We start from the raw sequence: 7,249 nt of genomic DNA on the forward strand, positions 1-7,249 counted from the left end.
AGCTTGACGACTCATAGTTGACGCTGTACGTAATTGAGAGCTTACTTTATTAAGAGAAAGACGTTTGTTTTTTCTATGAACTTTTCTCAATCGCTCAGACACAGCGTACTTAGCTGGATGCTGCTTTGGATGTGGTTTATAGACTGGCATGAACAAAGCTTGCGGTGTATTAATAGGTTTTGTAGGGCTTATATTATTGGATTCGCAAGAGAATAGGCATAGCGGGGAGGGAAAAGGAGCTAGATTCGATCGAAGTATTGATTGAACGAGCTAGTATCAAATCTTTGTTCAAAAGAAGTTCACTGACAAGCAACCGATCTTCCGCAGACGGCATCGAAGAGAGAAAGATCAGTGCCAGTCACTTTCCAAAGCACCAATTGACTTGCTTTCAGAACAACCCTGATCAGTTATACCAGCCACCCGTACTACGTACGCCATTCCCAACGCGGAGCGCCTTTATTTTCGTATTGAACTCCGCTAGGAAGAAAAAGTTAGACCGTAGCCTTGTTGAACAACCTCGTTTCTCGCTTTTGTCGATTGACTCGTACCGAGCCAGTCTGATCCCCTTTATACTTACCTCAAACAACGAGCGAAGTCGAGATGTTGATGAGAAAGGGGCGAGTCTCAAGGCCAAAGAGTGCTCTTTGAAGGCTACTACGCATCCTTACGAATACAAGAGTGGTTTTTTGGGTATAGCAGGACTTGAACCTGCGACCATTAGGTTAAAAGCCCAATGCTCTACCAACTGAGCTATACACCCGATTTTACAAGAAGAGAAGGCTTGGTGCGGAAAAGAAAAGATGGGCGGCCTGGCCCCTTTTCTTCTTATCATATCACAAGGGCGCGGCTCCGTATGGGGCTCGTACTGCGGAGCTAGCCTGGGAGTCCTTTCCACTCATTGAGGATTCTATCTAAAAAAGAAGGTCAACGGGGGAGACTACAGTAGCTCGAACTCAGACTATCTACGAAAAAGGTAAAAGTCGTCTTTCCTAGGGTTCGACCGAAAGGAGCTGTGTTTCTATGGTTTGACGTTGTGGAGGTCCAGCACTCTTCTAAACGAAGAAAGAGGGGATTCGCGCTAACCTCCTACTCCTACAGAAGATCGATTGGCGCGAACTTCCGAACAAGCAACGGATTGAGCGCACTAGCGCGAAAGCGTTAGCACGCGCATCCGTTTTCTTGCTCCTTGGCTTCAACCAATCAATTGAATCTTGGACACATTTAATTCTTAGATATTGCTTAAGGGATCACCACATATATATATTTATCAGATTATCATGTCTGTCTCGTCTTGCTATTTCCATCGACCAACCATGAGAGTGTTAATCAACCCCACCTGGAGGAAGTGTCAAAGGCGTCTGTCTATCAGTTATCGATAGATCGAACAAACCTAAAGGATCTGGTGGTTGTGTAATTGTAAGATTACTGATCATGGGATACGGATCTAGTTCCTGGCTCTGCCTACGCAGAGCTGAGTCGGATAGTCTTGAAGAGATGTCTTGGAATGTTTGATGGCCGTGAAAGTAAGAATTCTTTATTTAGCCAGAATTCGCCTACTTTACTTTAGAGGACTAGCTCTTCCTATTGGGCTCGTGGGATTGGAGACAGCACAACCGCAGGTTCACTATCTTCTTTAGAGTCCTTAGACTATGGGTATGATATGACGATTGTCAGCTAACTTCACTAACCAATGGCACTATTTCGCACACAAGACATTCTAGCCTTGTGAGGCTCGAACACTACTTATGATAATAATAAATCCAAAGTACAGTAATCAGAATCAGTAACTGTATAGCTGTCAACTTCTTTTCTCTAGCATGCTGTAAGGAATCACCCCCACTGGGTCCACCTTGCACTTCCAATTAAGAGCTAAAGGCAGTGGGACAGATAGACTAGAATGGGCTGGTTTTTCAAAAGACTTGAACACCCATCCGATATAGACTCATCGAAGGCAATGCGATAGGTCGTAGCCTGGGAGATAGGGGTTGAGCAACCAAGCGAACAAGGGCTCGTACTGTCGGAGGGTCCACTGGTTCCATTCTTGATCTGATTTCTCGCTATCTTATTCGGTGATACAAAACAAAATACGACTCCTATTCTTGCCCGATGTGGGTAGCCACGCCCACTCTAATTCCATCCAATGTATACCACACTTTGGTAGAAGTTAAGCGCTTAAGCTGCTCCAGAAGCAGCAGAGAGGTGAAAGCTGGAAAGCCAATAGCCATAATTCTTATGGCAATAGTGGAATAGCCAGCTAATACTGGTGCAAGCTCGGGTATCGAGCAACACTACCTAGTAACCATACCATACATCTACTAAACAGAGGATGACATAGCCAATAAAGGATTGGTAATTCCTGTCAGAAGAAGAATCAGAGGAATCGAAGCAATCATAAAAGCAGGAAATTGCAATGCCTTCTCCACCCCGTGTTGATAAAACAATTGTATTTAGCGCGCCTCAAGCCTCCTTCCTCGGGGTAGGTCCCGCGTATGACCCAACCCATCTCCCCGAAGGCAGGCAGGTTCGGAAATAGCTTGCGCAGAAGCGAGAACCCCAGGTCCATATCTAAAAAAAAATATGTAGTTTTGTAAGCGAGCTGAGGAATAAAAGTAAGAAAGTGGAGCATAGCGTTAGTCTCTTTCGGTGTATCAATAGGCACCTGATCTATCATGCAAAAGACCCCCAATCCAAGGAAAGTGAACCTCTAATTAAGATAACATCCGCCATCGTTGCCAGATTTTCATGGTAATGATGCAGCACCTGGATGCGGTGTAAGACAACCTCTTCATGGTCACATCCCCTTTTCCGACGCTTTTATTGTTATAGACCACTCACTACCCCTTTCCTTCTCTATGTAAGACTGAATAAGGAAATACAAAGAATGGAAGAAAGGTCCAAAGCAATTGTTTGTCTTGCATTGCAGCAATCAAACCAAAATCAAGTGAAAGAAGCCCTCTGACCCTCTCTTCTTTCCCCTCCCCATACCCATCAAATCAACTACTAGGTTGTGGAGAGGGCCTCGGTATCTCTATTTGCTATGAGAAACCTACAAACCATCTTAAGAAATTTAGTATTCCCCTACCCCTCCCTTCCTTCCTCAATTCAAAGTGAATGAGCTTGGCTTGATTATCTTCATCCAATTTTGCCATTAGAAGACTATCAAGTTCTAAGCGAGCCAAATCTGAATTAGGTATGGTATTGGTATTCACTCTCTCATTTAAGAATTTAGAAAAATATGGACTTCGATTCCTGTCCCGTTAGCATCTCCGATCCGAGAGTTGGGATGACTCCGTTAGTTTCGGTCGGGAGCCGGACGGTAATGGACCTACAACCCTTGCTTGTGGACTAGCTGCAGAGCTAACCTTTGTTCTATTGGTTTGGTGGTTGCTACCAAGACAATTTCTTTATGCCCATCAAAGAACCTCGAGATGCTAATCCACGAAAAACGATACGAGAAATGCGAAAGAACTCAACTACGGAACGAGGGCGACCCGTGAAAATACCTCGATTTCTGACTCGTGCCATTGAACTCTTTCTTGGCAACTTGGACAACTTATAACGATGTTTGTCCCGCATATCAGACGGAAGATCGGGTTAAAAAAATGCTAAAGCTTTCGTCTCAATTCATATTTAGCCGCGAGCAATCTACGTTTGTGATCTCGTATATTTCGCTTCTTCTCCGACATCTTACTTAGTTTCCCCCTCATCTTTTAGCAAAAAAGCCGCTCCACAGTAGTAAAGTCTCATCTTTTGTATTGGCCGAAGTGACAATAGTCACATTGAACCCTCGAATATGCTCGAAGATCTCGAAATGATCTTCCAGTTCCGGGGAGAATTCGCAAAACTCCGTTTCCATAAAGAATTTTATGCAGTTTTCCCGTATTTCGACCGGAGAATCTAACATAGACATTACTGTCAAGATTCTGACCAAAAAATGGTACATTCCATGCCCTCGGAGAACGCTTTGTCGTGCAAAGTCACTGCCATATCCAGTGTCTTTTTCGGACCCCAAGAATGGATTGGATCGAAACGACTTTCCTGCTTTAAAATAAGGGCCCCTTTGTGTCTGTATGAATCTCTGACCGCACAAAATCTCCATAGCCAATTTTCCAAATTGGATTTTGAAATCAGAGGCTGCTTTTGGTACTAATCTGATTTCAAACAATCCAGGAACTTCCATAACATTGGCGTGATTCAGTTTGAGCAACAGATCCTGACGTAATACATCTTCGTAATGAAAATGGAGTGGAAACATCATGGCTTTTCCGCTTTTTTTGAGAATGAGCACTGTGAACTATCCGCTTCAAAAAGGATAGTTGATCGAACCGAAACCAACGTGAAGTTTGCGAGTCGGGTGGTGCCATTTATAGAAAAGATTGCCTGCCCATGCTACAATTCCTTACTCAAAAGGACTAGAGTGCTAAGCTGCCTCCCCGGCACCACCACTATAATGAATGGCTCAAACAAATAGGAGATGAGAGAGCCCTTGATCCTTTCTAAAATATAATATAAAGAGAAGCTTGTTCTGCCCATCTATCTAGAGAATGAAAAGGAACTAATGCCACTGATAGGAGGAAATACATAGACCGTACGCCCACTTACCACTCTACCACTTCAATTCAATGACGGACTTCACCGATACCGATACCAATAGGATTTCGGAATGGATCTTCTTTTTCTTTTGAAACAATTCTCTATAGCCGGTCTGCCCACTGGCCTATCCTACTTTGGTTAAGGTGGTTGGAGATTGCTCAATCAGAAAGGAAAACATTCGATCCTTGTAAAGCTTCAGGACATGAATTGGAATGATTACTTCAAACTTTAAGAGAGATGGAGGACTCCCAATCGGTTTAAGCAAGAGCTTTAAAGTGGAGAAAGAAGAAGGGCCGAAGGGTTTGACATTCAATCAACGGAGTTGTTTTGTATTCGATTCTTTCTATTTCTTCTCTATCCTTCTTCTCTGCCAACCCTACCTTACCTTATTGAATGCCTTGCAGTTGCTTTCTCGTCTCAATCCGACGTTCTTCTTTCGACGTGTGAACCTATGAACTTCTCCAACGTCGTAGCTTTAGGTCAATCCCTACTAACTTTCTTTGCCGACCGAGATTACCCATCACTCGCCTTCCTACTACCTACTATAGGCTTGCTCCTGAAGCTGGAAAGTAACGAACGAAGTGAAAAACTGGAATCTAGATTGTGGTGCTTCATCTCTAGAATGGGCTCTTTACTCACCAACAAACACCATTCCACAGCTTCAACATGCTACCAGTACAATCTGAATTGGAAAAGGATGAGAGTGGCATTGGCTTTAGGGGATGTTGCTGGCTCTATAGTAATTGGATCGGTCATGGTGCATTTTAGAGAAGGATTAGATTGGATAGATAGCTTCTACCTCTCAGACGTGACAACAGTAGGTTATAGAGATCTTCCTGATCGACCATGGACGGAAGACATCTCTCACTCGTACATATATGGATGGGGAGGCTACCTCTACAAGGGAAGAAACTGAGCAGCAGAGATTTTGGCAATAGCAAAGGGGATCCAGATGATTTCAGAACTCCAACTGGCTATACTCGAATCTGATTCTGCTGCAGCTTGACATTTACTACTTAAAAATGCTGATATCTCGAATCCCTATCTTATTAAAATGGGGTGGCTTTACTGAAGTACTGCAAGACAAGGATTCAAAGCATGTGCATCATCCTGAAGCACACACTCAGAGAAGGCAATCAATGTGCAGACAACAGCAATGGCTTTATATGAAGAAGAGGAAACCAAGACCCTTGAAGTGAATCCATGGTCGACCCTCTCACAAAGTTGATAATGATTCGGTAGGTCGTGCGCTCGAAAGGGGGCGGCCCTTACGACATAACTCGGGGTGCAGATCGCTAGAAGCTAGTAGATGGTTCACTTCCCAAGTGAGATGACTGGCCAACAAACTTGGCATACTTCTCGTAAACTTGAAAGTCAACATCTTTACCAGAATCGGTCGATACTGATCCTCCCGCCTCTGAGACTTTAACTGAAAGACGTGCTGCCAATGCATCAAGATACTTATGTTGATTTGCCACATGCAACGAAGATATTGAAACCAATACGTTGGATCCAAGGAAAACACATGCCTCAGTTTACTTTGAAAGTAACCGGAATCCAACTTTCCGACTTACCCAACTTTCTAATTCCTACCTTTTGCCTATGGGAAAACCGAAGGAATGAATATGCTTAACACTTACTAACAAAAACGACTGTGCTTACTTGACCAGTACTACCTGACTGACTTGACCGGACTACTGGACTTACTAGACCAGGAAAACAAGACTACAGTGGTTCATAAACCGGAGCCTCTCTTACAGTCCCAGTCTCTAGGTCCAGTTCTGGTTGAACTAAAGCACCAATAGCTGTCAGACTAATTCCTTTTGCTGGCGGAAGAAAAGCAAGTGAAAGTCAGCAACTACTCCAAACTTGACAACTAAGGAATGAGAGTAGATACCCTGGCCTCTATTAGCCAACAAGTCCTCCCTCAATCAAAGCAATTCTCTTAATCTACTGAAGTTCTTCTTGCCTCAGTAGTAAAGAAAGATAGTAAGGATCTCACTTCAAGGGCTGCTACTCTTTTGACGAAAGCTAATTGGCTTTAGTATAGGAACTCTTACTTCTGACTCCTGGGAATGCAACTCGGTTAGAAAAGATTTGCGATCTCTTTTATCGATAAAGTGAATTTGACCTTTTTACTATATCTACTAAAGCGGGAAATAGGGAAAAGGAATTGTGAGTTTACTCTCTATCTACGAAATTTATAGTTGAAATAGAGTGCCTTCGGAGAGATCAAGGGAGGGGCTAGCTTTCTTCCTTGTTTGGTGGGGCTCTCTGCCTTTGCCTTCCTCCTTTATGCAGATGAAATACTTGCTTAAGCGTGAGGCTTAGCAAAAGTGCTTTGACACAGTAGGAAAGGTCAGTACTTATCTTTGAAGAAAGGCCTAGGCCTTATGATCGATCCTATGGTAAGATGTTTTCCCTTACTTAATTAATAAGCAGCCATAGTCCGTGCTAGGAAGACTTTCATTATAAGAATTCTAGCAGTCGGACTTTGAAACAGAAAAAGCCTTAGGAATAGGAAGAGAAGGTAGGGATTGCTTGGAACCTCTAAGACATGGCACCCCTGCCCTAGCCGCCTTTTCTTATGATGTCTCGAAAGCGGAATCTCACCATTCGAGAAGCTATGGAATCGTCGACCCCCTTACCAAGTAGA

At 43.5% G+C, this 7,249-nt stretch overlaps 1 non-coding gene across 1 annotated transcript; it reads right to left on the minus strand.

The window, feature by feature from the left end:
• Window positions 1-687: 687 nt before the first annotated feature.
• On the minus strand, window positions 688-760 carry TRNAK-UUU. The gene has a single exon. It is a non-coding gene; the product is annotated as a tRNA-Lys (tRNA).
• Window positions 761-7,249: the final 6,489 nt, after the last annotated feature.

This window comes from Oryza brachyantha, unplaced genomic scaffold, assembly GCF_000231095.2.
Source record: "Oryza brachyantha unplaced genomic scaffold, ObraRS2 ChrUN-Ctg90, whole genome shotgun sequence".
Lineage (NCBI taxonomy): Eukaryota > Viridiplantae > Streptophyta > Magnoliopsida > Poales > Poaceae > Oryza > Oryza brachyantha.